The following is a 13562-nucleotide window of genomic DNA, read 5'->3' as shown; positions in this document are numbered from 1 at the left end:
CAAGGAGGCTAATCAAAGGCCCCGTTCTGTGGAACAGGGATGCTAAGTGACAAGATTAATTTCAGTAATCAAGCAGCTTAATTTGGACATTTTTTTCCTCTCTTCTGTGTTGCTGATGGAAATTGAGGCAAATCTCATTCTGGAGAGACACTTTTTCGCTGCCTGATAGCATCAACCTCCAGTACTGAAAATGGTTGTGTAGGGATGGGAGGATGGGGAAGAAAGAAGAGGAGGAAGGGGTCACAAAGGATAGTATCAGAGAACATGTGTGGACTGCTGTGACTGATGTTTCTCGAGCTTCTTTCCTCTGGAAAGCTCCCAAAGTGTTTTATAGGCTGCATCGCAAAGGCTCCAGTCAGCACTGAAATGTAGTCATCTTGGCTGGATTGCAGCAAGTCTTTGAAAGGACATGGAAATTCAGTTAGTTAGGAGAGGTCAGGCAGGCAGAAGGCTATGATACCATCAAAAGGAAATCATTAGATGTGAGACTGTGCAATGTGGTGGGACTTATCTGAAATACACTTGTGGCTGAAAGATCTCACCCTTGCAATGAAGAATGAATTAGCCTTCATCCTTCAGTGATATGGAGTGCTGAGGGCCCCTTTCCTCAGCCTAGCCCAGGGCTGGTGCCACTAGCACAGCCTCCTGCAGTGCTGGGAAATGGTTCTTGTCCATCTGCCCAGCCACTGCTGCTGCCACCTCACCTGCCCCAGGTCTCATGTGTGGGATCTCACCAGACATGATGTTGCTGAGCTCTGGTGTCACTGCAAACTGAGAACGTTTGTCAGTGAGCATCTGGGGCGGCCTCAGCCCATTTTGTCCATTCCCTGATCACAGAAGATAGCGGAGGCAGCTGGTGAGAAGGTTGGGGGAAAAAAAACAAAACAGAAAATGTGATTTATGGTGAGGCAGGAAGAGCTGAGTCCCTGCTCTGGACTCATGAGGAAACACTCCTTTAGTTGCAATTTAGACAGGGGAACACAGTCCCAAGTGATACAGTAAAACTTAGGACTGGGTAAAGCCCTGGAGTGGTGTTTTCTTGGGGGTAATATTGTGCTGGCCTAAGGGTGAGGTGTGTGCATGGGCAGCCTGGAGAAGAATCTTGTAATAGCTATTTACTCATTCAAACGCCTGTGATCTGAGGATGCCTGGACAGGCATACAGTGGCGTGTGACAGAGCCCTTCAGAGCCAGCAGAGTGGGTTTAAGGGAATGACGTCCTTGCCCGAGGCAGTGAGGTTTCAGGTCTGGCAGTTTTCCACGCCAGCCTCTCCAATCCCCCTGGCGATGTCAACGCACTCCTCCGATGCTGGCCCCTCTCTCGCATGACCCCCTCTCCCTTTCACTCCCTGCAGGGGGCATCTTTAACTTGACTGCACCCCCTGCCGTCTTCTGGCAATCAATTTTTCGGAGACAATCTGTGACGTTTTCCCGACCCCCCTCCTTTCCCTCTCCTTCCACTCTCTCCCTCCCTCCCGCTGACTTGTTATTATGTACTGCAGCTGCCCGGAGGATTTTAAATAGACCCATAATCGCACAGCAGCTCCTCTTGGAAGTTTAAATATAACCTTCTTGTTAATCTCGCGTGTGGCAGCAGCACAGCACCTGGGGAAGGGAGGAATGGACAAGCACTAACCCATGGCTTTACATCAGAACTTGGAGAGCTTAGGATTTTCTTTTTAGTGAAATTATCAGGAAATGGCCTTGTTTATTTTAACCAGAATAGTTCCGAGGCTGGTGTAAGTTGCCAAACTGATGATTTTTGCAGCACAAAATTCTTTTCTTAGTTACCATCTCAGGCACATCACGAGGGAAGGCTCCCCTACAGCTGCCCTCCTGTTTCCCTTGGTTTGGGCCACTGTGTTACCCCTGCTCCAAGAAAGTCCCCTGGGAGGCAGTGAGCAGCTCAGACCTCCTAAACCCTTTGCCCTCCTGCAACAGTATTTGTTGTTGTTCCTGCAACAGTCATGTATGTGGCACTGAAGGAGTTGTTTTGAGGAGAGATCTTGCAGGTTATTTCCCAAATTATTTCGTGGTAACAGACCGATTTCAATATAATTTCTAGCTCTCCAATTAACTAACTTACCCCTCAGACTGGAGTATTGTTTGCTGAACATCATAGTTTGGTGACACTACAGAAGAGATCACAATTAATAATGGATTTTCCCAAAGGACCTGTTCTAAAAGAGCAAGTCTAGTGCTCACTAGTCCATTAAATGTAGTGAGACACTTTCAAACAGTAACTGTTGCCCGTTGCTTTAAGCTAACAGGATCCCTACTCTTTCTGCATTTCAAATGCAGCCATCTTCTCATACAGAGGGACTGGAGATGTATGTGAAGAATCACATCCTAGCTAGTTCTTGTGTTGTTGTTGGAAGGAGGGTCTAGCTGGCTGTTCAGGGATGTGGGGTGTGTTTCCTCCCATCTGCTGAGCTGGTGCACAGTGGAAAGTTTGGCACACACTCACACCAGGAAGGTTGTTTGTTTAGTTTATTTTCCGCCTCTGTAAAAAAAACCCCAACCCAAACCAAAAAAACAACAAAAAAACCCCCCAAAAAACCCAACCAACAAAGCAAAACCCAACCAACCAAAAAAACAAAACAAAACAAAGCAAAAAACAGGGACAATGTCTTTTAATGGATATTAACCAGTACCCAGAACAAAAAAATAGTACTATTGATGCTAAATTATCCATCCACTCTAATAATCCAGCTGTAGTAAAAGCTGACCTGGGGGACTAATTCACAACACATAATTTATTCAGTGAATTTAGCTTCTTTTTGTGCTCATGGAATATCAATTGTGCAGATCATAATTTCCCCAAATTTATTTGAATTTATTCAGTGAACTTCTTGGAAAATATTTACTCTATGGATTGATACAGACTGCTTTACTTAATTATGGTTGGTCAGAGAGATCTATTTGGTATTGTTTCTATTCTCTTGTTGAATGAGCACACAAGCACTTCTGGGTTGAATACTTGGATATGAACGTGGAAGATGTACACTTCTGCAAGTTTTTGCACATTTCCATACATGAATATGCAGATAAAACTCCTATATGGGAACACTGACAGCAAAAAAACACAGACAAGCCAGGCATAAGTAATTTTGTATAAAAAATGTGAATTAATATTTTTAAAGGGCCTAAATTACTAGGACAAAAGCCTAATTTTACAGCAAGGTAACCTGGTCCTCAGTAAACATCATCTTGAACGGCAATAATAGTTTATTGAATCAGAACCTAATAATTTACCTCTTTGCTTCTTTCTGCTGCTCAGTGCAATGATTTCCTTTAGTAATATAGTCCCCAGCTTGGACATATATTGTATGAAGATTGTTTTTTATTTTAAACTGGCTGTATACATGTGACACTTGCTGTTAATGTGCTTGCGTCCTGCAATGGGTAGTGTTTGTCTGAATGGGAGACCTGATTTTCTCACTTCCATTAGTTACCTGTTTCTAATCTGTCTCCCTCGCTCCCTCTTCTCATCTCAGAAATGGAACAATCTAAACCACTGAACTATAAATGTTTCCAAATATTTGGCTCTGGTTTATGGTGTAGAACTGTGAGGGATCACTTCCATAAGGACATTTGTACACATTTGGGAGTAGCATAGCGTGATCAACACGAAGTGTAATAGGGAACAAGCAGGAAGAACTGGACATTCTTTAGGACTACCATATAGAAGCAAGCTGAAATGCACCAGTGTGGAGTCTGGGAACATGCAGATAGACAGGTGTACAGTGCCTGGTTTGGGGCCATGTGGTAGAACCACACTAGATCTGAAGGACTTGGGCAGCAGAAATTGTTTGGAGAGTGCAACACTTAGCATATTTCTCTTTCTTCCAGCTGGTCTGGACGACTATGCACAGTATGCTAACCTGTATAGAAAGATTCTTTGTTACTCCCACTAATTGATCCTAGAAACAATGGGATTAACAGTTAGAAGCAAAGGAAAAAGAGAAAAAGTGGGAGTATTATTTACTGATGTGATAACTGAGCCTTCACTATGAGACATCAGCATAAAAGGCAATTATATTCCTAGATGCCAGGCAGGATATTCCCTGCCAAGGCAGGGAAGTGTCACTATCATTGTAGAACTCTTCTACTGTAATTTCCTCTGTGTATAATTCTGCATATAATTCCAGTTATCCCAATTAAAGCAAAATGGAGTCAGAAAAATATTTGCTTGATAGAGGGAGGGGAGAACACATTTTACAGGAGAGTAAGGCAGTGTAACTTATCTAATCTGGCAAAATGTGATCTGAGAAAATATAAAAGGCTGCCTTCCATTAAAACAAGAGTGAGGTGAAAATACCCTGACAGTAGAAGCACTCTTCAAGGTAAAGAGCTACTAGGTATTGACTGGCTAGGAAAGGCCTTCAGCAGAAAGTCATCAGTACAGCAACTTCCAAATCTCATGGGAAAGCAAGAAACCTAACTCCTCTTCTCTGAGAGCATGATTGGTTCCTGAAAAGAGTAAATGGAAGGGCTGTCTGGGAGACTGGGGCTGGGACATCCCTTCCAGACTGCTGTTCCCTAATTATATCAAACCCCATGTACGCACTCTGTTCTTCAGAATTAAAAGGACCTTAAATCAGTTTAGTTCAATTTTCTTCTAAGGGTTGCTTTAATTTGGAAGAACTGTGTCCATTCAAGGCTAATGTGATTTAATGAATTCATGCTAAACTCACAACTTAAGTAATTTGGATTAATTTTCCCAACCATTCCTCAGCAGACAACCCTTAAGATATGTAGTAGAAATGGCAAAGAAATCTCAAGCACTTCACTCCTGCTTGTGATTCAATTCTAAGCTGACAATTAGATTTTCTGACTGCAGAAGGCCTGAAGAAACATCTGGCCATGTCTAACATGCCTCTCCCTGGAGAGGTGCTGAGGAGGGTGCGAGCTCCCAGACCCAGTGTCTCAGCTGTTCTCTTGTGTTTTCCCTCCCTACCATAGGGGCCAAGCAGAGCAGTCTGGTGATATCCTTTTTTGGAAAGACTATTAGTGCTGTCCCACAGGAAGGTGGGCTATGTGGGACAGCCTGTTCTGAAAGGTGGAGTTGCTTGTAAGTGGCATTCATCCAGAGGAGTGTTGACTGTTTGGCTGTGTACTAAGGAGCTACCTGCACACAGAAAAAAATCTCTTCTTTTAATTCCCTGAACTGCACTCCATTGCTTATCCTTGCCAGCTTCTAGGAGAGAAAATGTGTTTCTCTGTAATGCTGTTCTAAGGGGTTTATAGCTCGTCTGTGATGGGAGGTGTTATTTCTGTCACTGCTATTACTTGGCGCATCTTTATTTGCCGGTTTCTGGCAGGCACATCATGAGCGGGAAATCTGTGAGCCCTAATCTGTTGGGCTTTGGAAGGCTCACGAAGGGTCACCGCCAGCAGCCCTGGCCGCGGAGGGTAGTGGCGGTGGGAGGATTTAGCGGTGTTGAGCACGGCTGCCCACCGCTGTGTGAGGGAAGGGACCATGATGCCGTGGCTCTGCACGTTGCCATGGAAACAAAGCTGGATCCTAATCGGAATGCGCGTGTATGTGGATGTGAATCCACTGTCTGCTGTCCTTTTGGCCTCCTGCTGCCCCTGTCCTAGTGCAGTCATGACTGCCCTGTGCCCAGTGGCTGGGAGAGGAGCTGAAGTGGAGGGACCCCTGGGGCCTGGGGGGTGTAGGAGAAGGCACCAAGGAGAAAAGGTTTAAGTTGTTCCCTGGGCGTGGAGAACAACCTCTGTTGAGGTGATGAGGGCAAGGGGAGCCTGAGGAGCAGGCAGCAAGCGTAAGTCTCCCATGGCAGCTGTTGTGGGAAGTGCTCTTAGATATTGGGTGCATAGACACTGCGGGGAGGGAGAGAGTCTTGAGAAGGTCATAGCTATATGGCATGACCCTTAGGTAGCACCCAACGGTGCTCCAGGAGTGGTACAATCATATTGATGCCTGCTGAGCTGGTGCTACGAAAAAAATCTAGGAGCCGTAAGCTGGGGTGAGATAAGAAAGGGTTTAATTATGCCAAGGCAAAAGATGTTACACGGCGCGCGCGCCCCGGGCTGTGCCTGGGATGTTACATTTATAACAATATTTGGTCAATCCTAAGTGTGTCCACCCTATAACTTTTGGCCTGGTCCACCCCCTGGCCCGCCTCTTGGAATTGGGTCTGGGGTGCTTTTTGGGACCCCCTCTTCATCATCTTCATCATCTTCAGGGTACAAAGAGCAGGGTGACCCAGTTCTTTGACTCTGTCCTGCGGTTTAGGCCAAGATACAAGCGTTCTCCAAACAAGACAGGCTTACCTTGACTAAAAGACTAAACATCATCTCCTGGATATGGAATGGGGTGAGAGGCTTAAGGAATGTATAAACTAAGGGGTGCTACAGGAGGGAGGGAGAAAGGGTTTCTAAAATCTATTTCTATTACCTATGAAACTTATAAGGTAGAAAAATAGAAAAATAAAAAAGCATTAGGGGCTTAAGGCATCAATATCATCACAAATTTAGCTCAGGGACTGTACTGAAACCACTCTTCAGCTTCAGGGATCCAAGCTACTACTTCTGCAAGGTGTTGCTGTGCCTTGTGGGCTTAATTAGGTTGTTCAGGTTAGCTCTGGCATTTCTGAGGTAGGGCTGTGGCATTATACAATATAGGCATGTTTTGAGAGGTCTGAAGATGTGAGAAGGCTATTGCTGGGCAATTGAAGCAATTGTACAGTGTGCTTAAAACAAGCTTATGCAAAAATGGGTGAGCAAAGATACCTCATTTATTGGATTCACTCTGCACTGTGAGCATCAGCTGAGAAGAAAAATTTGCTAGCTCATTCAGTACCTATAGGGGAGCACTTCAGGGAAACCTAGAAGCTGTAGCAAAAGCTCTTGGCACCTCAAGAGGCAGTAGTCTACCTTCTGAGTCCATAAGGATGGCAAGATACTGTTAAAATATGAGGAGGTGGTTTGGCGCAAACTGTAGGATCGAAGGTGTTGCCCACTTACAGTCCTGAAAAATCCTCTAGAAAAATTCCCCAGCAATGGAACTGATTTATGTCTACTGTCCATATCCCAGCAAGAAGGATTATGACCAGCCTGCTTAAAGTCCTCCAGCTGCTTCCCTCTGAAATGCTGTTCATGTTAAGTTTAGACTATAAACTCTTGCGCAGCATCACTGTGCACTGTTAAAATGCTGCTGTCAGCATGCTTAGAGGAGCGTGGGCTTCCTTTGTCCCAGTCCAAGACGCACAACTGATTTTGTGTAAGGAAGTAAACTGCCCTGTTTAGAGGAGCCTTGAGAAAGGTAGAGTCCAAGGCCAGGAGGACTTGTATGATTAAACTGTTGAAACAGACATACTTCTGGAAGGAAGTGAAAATCTTCTGGGGACCCAACAACTGATGAATACCAATGAAACACAGAAATTATCAATGGACTGTGCAAAGTGCCCCCCAGAAGACAGCTAAAGGGGAACTCATATGGGTTTTCAGCCTTGTAAATTTCCCTGTAAAAAAAGATTTAGGATCCTCAGCCGTTTATGTAGGGATGAAGTATGTACATTGTAAAACCTACAAATATGTTATAATATTGCATACTTTTCCTTCCTTGGATATCCTAGAGTTACAGCATAAAGAGAGATTCTGTAGGAAGGCCAGTGAGGGGTACCTGGAAAGGCAATGTTTTTCCACTGATGAATAGAGAGGTTTGTCCATAGCCTACAGCTGAAAGCACTGAATACGTGCCTGAACATATTTTCACTTCCACTTAGAGTGTATGACGGGACTTCGAAGTTAGTGGGATTAGCCTGAGGAATGAAAGCAGAAAGAGATCTACTATCAGCCCTTAGAAATTGCTGAGTGACATAACAAGAGTAGTTTGATACCAAATGAGCTGTAAAGCTCTGGGTTGATATCTTCCATTCAGTGTGCTTCATTCACCAAGCTTGCCCACTCTGCAAGGCTGCATGGCTTGAAGAGCGCTGACACCGAGATAGTAAAGGTACATAGCTCTTAAACTCTGCTTCTTCTACTCTTACCACATAGAAGAGGAGAATGTCCTCTGAGATAAACGGTGCACAGCTACTGCTGCAGGCTTCTATGCAGTGCAGACCTAGTGTAGGAATGTACACATCCTGCAGGCACTGAGATAATGAAAAGGTTGAGCTCCTTGCACTAGCCACTGGTCTTGAAGGAAAGTTTTTTTCAGCTGAGTACTTCTCAGGAGGAGATATTCAGAGGTTTTATATGAAAAAGAGAAAAGGCACTTCCTACTAGTAAAAAAAAAATTATCTTGAAGCTAGATGACCAGAGTGATGACTTTGTATCAGCTTCCAGAACTGCCTAGCTGCACCCTGAAATAAACTGTTATGTGGCTAAGCCCTTCCCACAAGTATTCCCTCTTATGACCTGCCTAAAAGAAAGACGAATTTGATTTTTTTTTTAACCCAGATCTTCTTGGTGTATATTAATTAGATGAATACTTGCCTCCATGGAAGGTGAGTCCTGAAGGACTACATTTTTTCAGGAAGAATAAAGTGTGTCAAAAGCATGTCCTGAGTGCTTTCACCCACAATTTGAAGCTCTCTTCCTCTGGGCTGTGCCTAGGGCTGTGTCGTGAAGCAGCCTGTGTAGTCCATGGCTTCTCTCTGAGAACACTAACTAGAGGCTTAATTAGCTCTGAATGCATGTATGGTGATGTAGACACTGCTCTTCAGTAAGGCTGGACTGCACCATCACCTTATTTCATAGGGATATTGTCAGATGCTAATCCACTTCAGGTGCTGCCAGCCTGAGTTGGAGTGTAGCTGGCATATTGGAGATGAGACAATTTGCATATCTTGAGACATCCTGCATGTAATTGCCTACGTACACATGTACTTGTATATATGTGTACAGACAGACACACACACCTGCATGCATTGAGGAGTCTGGAGTGCGGGAAGGCAGAAAATGAGTTGGAGTCATACAAACTGGAAGGAAAAGACAAAACACCACAGCCAGTGCTTCTTTCCTTGCAGTCAGTGCAGTGCTGGACACGACTTTTTCTTTCCCCTCTCATGTTTGTTCATCTTTTGTCACGGGCCCTAGCCAGGCAATGTTCAGACTGAATAGCTCATTTCTCCCCTGCTTGCTGTAGCTCCTGCTGATGCTTCCATCTACTTCCCACTCCCCCATTGTGCCAGAGTGTGTGGTGAAGAAAGAGGACAGATGGGAGATGCAGAAAAACAAGATGCATCGGCTTTGCCTTTGAATCAGTCAAAGAGCTATTTCTATACCTTACACATCTCACTCTGGCTTTTATTCTCTTAGATGCTTTTGTTACTCTTATTATTAATGGCCAGCAGAGGCAAAGTCTTTTGCTGCTCCATCATTCCCTTTCTCTGCTGTGCTGATTCTCGACAGAAATCTTAGTGTCTCATGTGCGTGTGTGATCTTGAAAAAGATATGACAATTCAGTCTCAGCCTTGGGTTTTGTTTAAAAAAGCACAAAGTCTAATATAGATAGAAAAATTTGAATTCAAGTACAAAAAGAGTATCTTATTTATTGTGCTGTTGCTGTTAAGTCATGCCAAGGGCATAGTTAATATATAGATGGCACCTTCTATTAATGTGCAGGTAAGTATAGAAAAAAAGTGAATTTAATTATGTATGCTTCAGCACAGAGTTAAACTGACTGGAAATGGGCTCGTTGATTTTCATCACCCAATCAAAAAGAAGTACAGAACTGAAACTCATAGCACCCTTATTGCAAAGTCAGATGGACCAATTCCTTCTCCCAAATCCTCTTCATCAAACCCTGAGGATTGATATCCCAGAGATGGATATAATGGTCTTAACATCACCAGGCACTGTTGCAACCATGACTGTGAAGTACTTCAGGAACTGTGGGGAAGATTTCAGGCTCTAGCTCTGCAAGTCTCCTGTGGTCCAGTCTTTTACCAAGAATAATTTCCAATTCCTTGAGTTCAGAAATGGCTTTTCCATCAATAGGGAGTTTGCCACAATTTCTTTCTCAGTCTCATAACAGCAAGGGCCATGACAAACAGCTATTAATCATCAGGGCAAAGAAAAGGAATGAAAGAGGTATGATCCCAACAGAAAAATAATAGGAAAAAATAATTCAGCAGCTGTGGATTTGGCAGAAGATCCTGCATATGTTTGGATGATCATGTGTGCATGCAGGGGACTTCATATATTTGTGAGTCTTTTTGTCTGTAAAGCTGTAGGAAACTTCCTGTTAAGTTTTTGAGACAATAGATGGGAGCTCAAGAAGAACATTTGAGAAGGAAGCTTCTTTCCTTTGTAATATCTGTGTAAATAACTCCATGTGGTTTATTGGTCTCAGAGTTTCCACACTATGGAAGAGGAGAATAAATAATCGTTTAAAACTTTGTGAATCAATTCAATAAGCAAGACAGGCATGACAGCAGCTTCCCTACAGGGGCACTGCTTACTGGTTGTTTAGGAAGGAGAGCTCGGTAGAGAGAAGATAGGTGCTGCCATGCTTTCATCTATCCTGGAGCACAAGAGGTAACTTAACTATGGCTGAAGCAAGCTCTAATGGGGACCAGGTCTTCAAGCGTGAGGGAGGGAGGCTGCAATATTGAAATCCATATTGCTTGTTCCAGCCAAGGACTCTCATAACACACTTCAGTGATACAATAGCTTTCAAAGCAGGGGCTAAACCAGAATCTGGGTCCAGTAGGTCAGGAATCCACCTCTGGTTCTTCTCCTCAGGCTTCAAGAATCTCCAGGTAGGTCTGAAACCAGAATAAGAGTCACCAGGATGGTGCAGACTGCGATTTGAACTAGTTAGCTCTCCTGACTTGGCAACTCTAGTGGACGTGACCTGGAGTTTTCACACAGTGTTGATGAACAGATGCCTTAGGGCCAGTTCATGGTTTCTGTGCCTCCTGTTGCCTGGTGCAGTCATATACGTTCTCTGCTAATGAGACAGATGCTTGCCAGCAGCATGTCCAAAAAAAAATGGACCAGGGTACTGTTTCTTCATTTTATGCTGAGACTATTTTTACTGTTCTGGCAGGTGGTAAAATCCCTCTTAAAATGAAACCACACAGAGCTGCGTTCTTTCCTGGTATAGAGTGTTGCCTAAAAGTGGCACTTAAAAGAAACCTCTGAGACTCAATTCGTGGGTTTTAGAAATCAAGGCATTCTTTAATTGGCACTGGGTGCACTGGTCATCATTTTACCAAATGCACACCAAGGCATCTTCACTACAATTTATATGTCAGCATTACATGATTATTCAATTTTTGTTCCCTGCATTCCTGTTACATATTCATGACATTTCCCAACACTTATTAGCACATATGCATATCCTTATAAGATCTCTGAGGGTCTTCATTGAGGGTCTTGGTGGTCTTTCCTGTCTGAAGTTCCCCAAAGTTCTAAGTGACCCCCTTGTGAACTTCTTCAAGGCAATGCACCTGGTTAAAAACTAACGGCTGGCTGCCTCAGTTCCCCTCTTGTTTCTTTAAATCACTTGGCTCAGCTATCTGTAGGTTCTACGTTGTAAATACTATCAGTTCTTGTTACATCTCCAAACCCCGACATCAATAGAGCAAGGATTTGACAGTGCTCCTGTCCCAGCTCTTGCTGTAAAACGCAGGTTGAAGTGAGCTGGGGTGAGTGAGGTCTGGGAGAGCCCAAGGCAGGAAGGAAGTGTACCCTGAGCAAGCAGCACCTCCTTTCCAAAGTGATAGAATCTAATTTGGAGGGTTCGGTCTCAGAAAGCTGTGAGTATGAAATGGCTGAATGCTTACTCCGAGGCTCAGGAGGAGAAAAGGTGAGCTCACTTCTTTCCCGTCAGTCCCCTTCCCCAGCACCTCTGCAGTCCCAGCAGGCTGTCGGGTGATGAGCCACGCTTTGTGGTCTGAGTAGCGACGCACAGCCCCAGTCTTCACAGCCCCAACGCCGATGGGCCGTGCTGTGCCGGGCCATGCCGTGCTGTGCCGCGCCGGGCCGGACTCCGCAGCGCTGCGGGCCGCGGTGCGGCCGGCGGGATGCCGGCGGCCAGGAGCTTACGGCCGCGGCGGCATTTCGTGTCCGCGGTTGCCACGGAAACTTCGCTGCCGAACTAGGACCAGAGCGGTGGGGCAGGATCGCTTTTTGTTGTTGTTGTTTTGTTTTTTTTTTTTTCTTCCCCCCCTTCTTTGGGACGTAGATCAGAATATCAATTATGACCCTCTTAGAGAAAAAGCAGCCAGGTATGAGGCAGTGGGAAATCTGGAGTGTCTCGGGTGGGAGTGGAAGGCTTAGAAAAAGTTATTAAAAAGCAAAGCCTTGCCGGTGAGTCTCAAGGTACAGAAAGGACTCGAAAGGACTCGCTTTATAAAGTCCTTTTCAGAGAAGGGTTTAGGTGCAGCTGAATCCTATCTTAACCTCAGACTGTGTTAACAGTTTAAATTTAAAGGAATTATAGAGGTGTGATTAAACAACTTTTGTCCCGCGGGTTTTAATGATTGGCAAAATGAGAATATTTATATAAAATAAATAATTTATTTTATACAAATGACCAGACAAAAGATCTTAATCAGAACTATTTACTACACAATATAAACAATGAAAATCTAATAGTAGAGTATAATATAGCATAAAGTAGTATAGTGTACTGTAACAAAGCAATTATTGAAGCAGTTATATTAAAGCTAGCAAAAAGAAATATTAAGGAGAGATCTCATGTGACTCACCCATACCAACGTTTGTGGGGAGATGTCTTTCTCTAAACCTTGAGTAACTTTGGAGGGTGTCCCCAGCCAAGGGAGGAATCTCCACCCATACACTCAAGAAAGGTTATGATAGAAGAACCTGACTGCATGAGAGGGGACTGGACTTTTATAGTATAAAGTGATTGACTGCTAGTCACACATTTAAAGGCCAGCTATGAGCTTATCTGTCAAATCAGACTTCAAAAAGCAGAGTGTGTATTCAAAGTTTGATGAACCAGGATAGTTTTAGCATAATTAACACCAAGACAACACCCTGGCTCCAACAGTTGATCCTGCATGATAGCTTGATTGGATTTTAGGTCTTGTCATGGTGGGTCTATCCTTCCACATGGAGTTTGTGAAATCTAGTCAGAACTCAGCTCTTGGTCACTTGCTAGAGAGATCTCCTGTTTTATGTGAGTATTTTGTTTTGTTTTGTTTTTCTTTTGAGTAACAGAATTGCCCATTTACTGCTGGCCAGGATGGATGAGGCTGAAGCCTTTCCTTGCTCCTTGCCTTAAGGAAAGCAGAGGGCACAGACTTTGCCTTCAGGTGCTCGCTCACTTGCCCTCTAAGGCAAGCCAACTCTGATCCAAAGGGTACGAAAGTTATATCAGTATGTTAAAAATTATCTAAACTGGTTAATAATGCCAGTCTATGAGAAAAGATGAAGTCCTGACACAATATTACTTGAAACTGACTACTTTGCTTCAGCTGTAGTCCATCCAGCTAAGAGCATAGGCACAGCCAACTTCACTCTGCCCATAAACGCTGGCTAGAACTTGGCATCATGAGGATTGCAGGTGCCATCTGTTAGGACATAGAACAACTAACAGCTTAGCCTGCAGAAAGT

The 13562-nt window shown here is 44.1% G+C and overlaps 1 protein-coding gene across 3 annotated transcripts in view; it reads left to right on the top strand.

Annotated features, from left to right (window-relative positions):
* Positions 1-13562, top strand: part of GRIN2B (glutamate ionotropic receptor NMDA type subunit 2B) — a 212683-nt gene that overhangs the window by 66089 nt on the left and 133032 nt on the right. The window contains exon 1 of one of the 3 annotated variants that reach the window (XM_027680054.1): positions 5601-5785. The exons of the other annotated variants lie outside the window; for them this stretch is intronic. The gene's annotated coding sequence lies outside the window, so the exon portion shown is untranslated. Of the gene's footprint in view, positions 1-5600; positions 5786-13562 lie in introns of those variants that run through there. 3 annotated transcript variants of the gene reach the window in all.

This window comes from Neopelma chrysocephalum, unplaced genomic scaffold, assembly GCF_003984885.1.
Source record: "Neopelma chrysocephalum unplaced genomic scaffold, ASM398488v2 Primary Assembly neopelma1_59, whole genome shotgun sequence".
NCBI lineage: Eukaryota > Metazoa > Chordata > Aves > Passeriformes > Pipridae > Neopelma > Neopelma chrysocephalum.
This window is presented reverse-complemented; position numbering and strand designations above follow the sequence as displayed.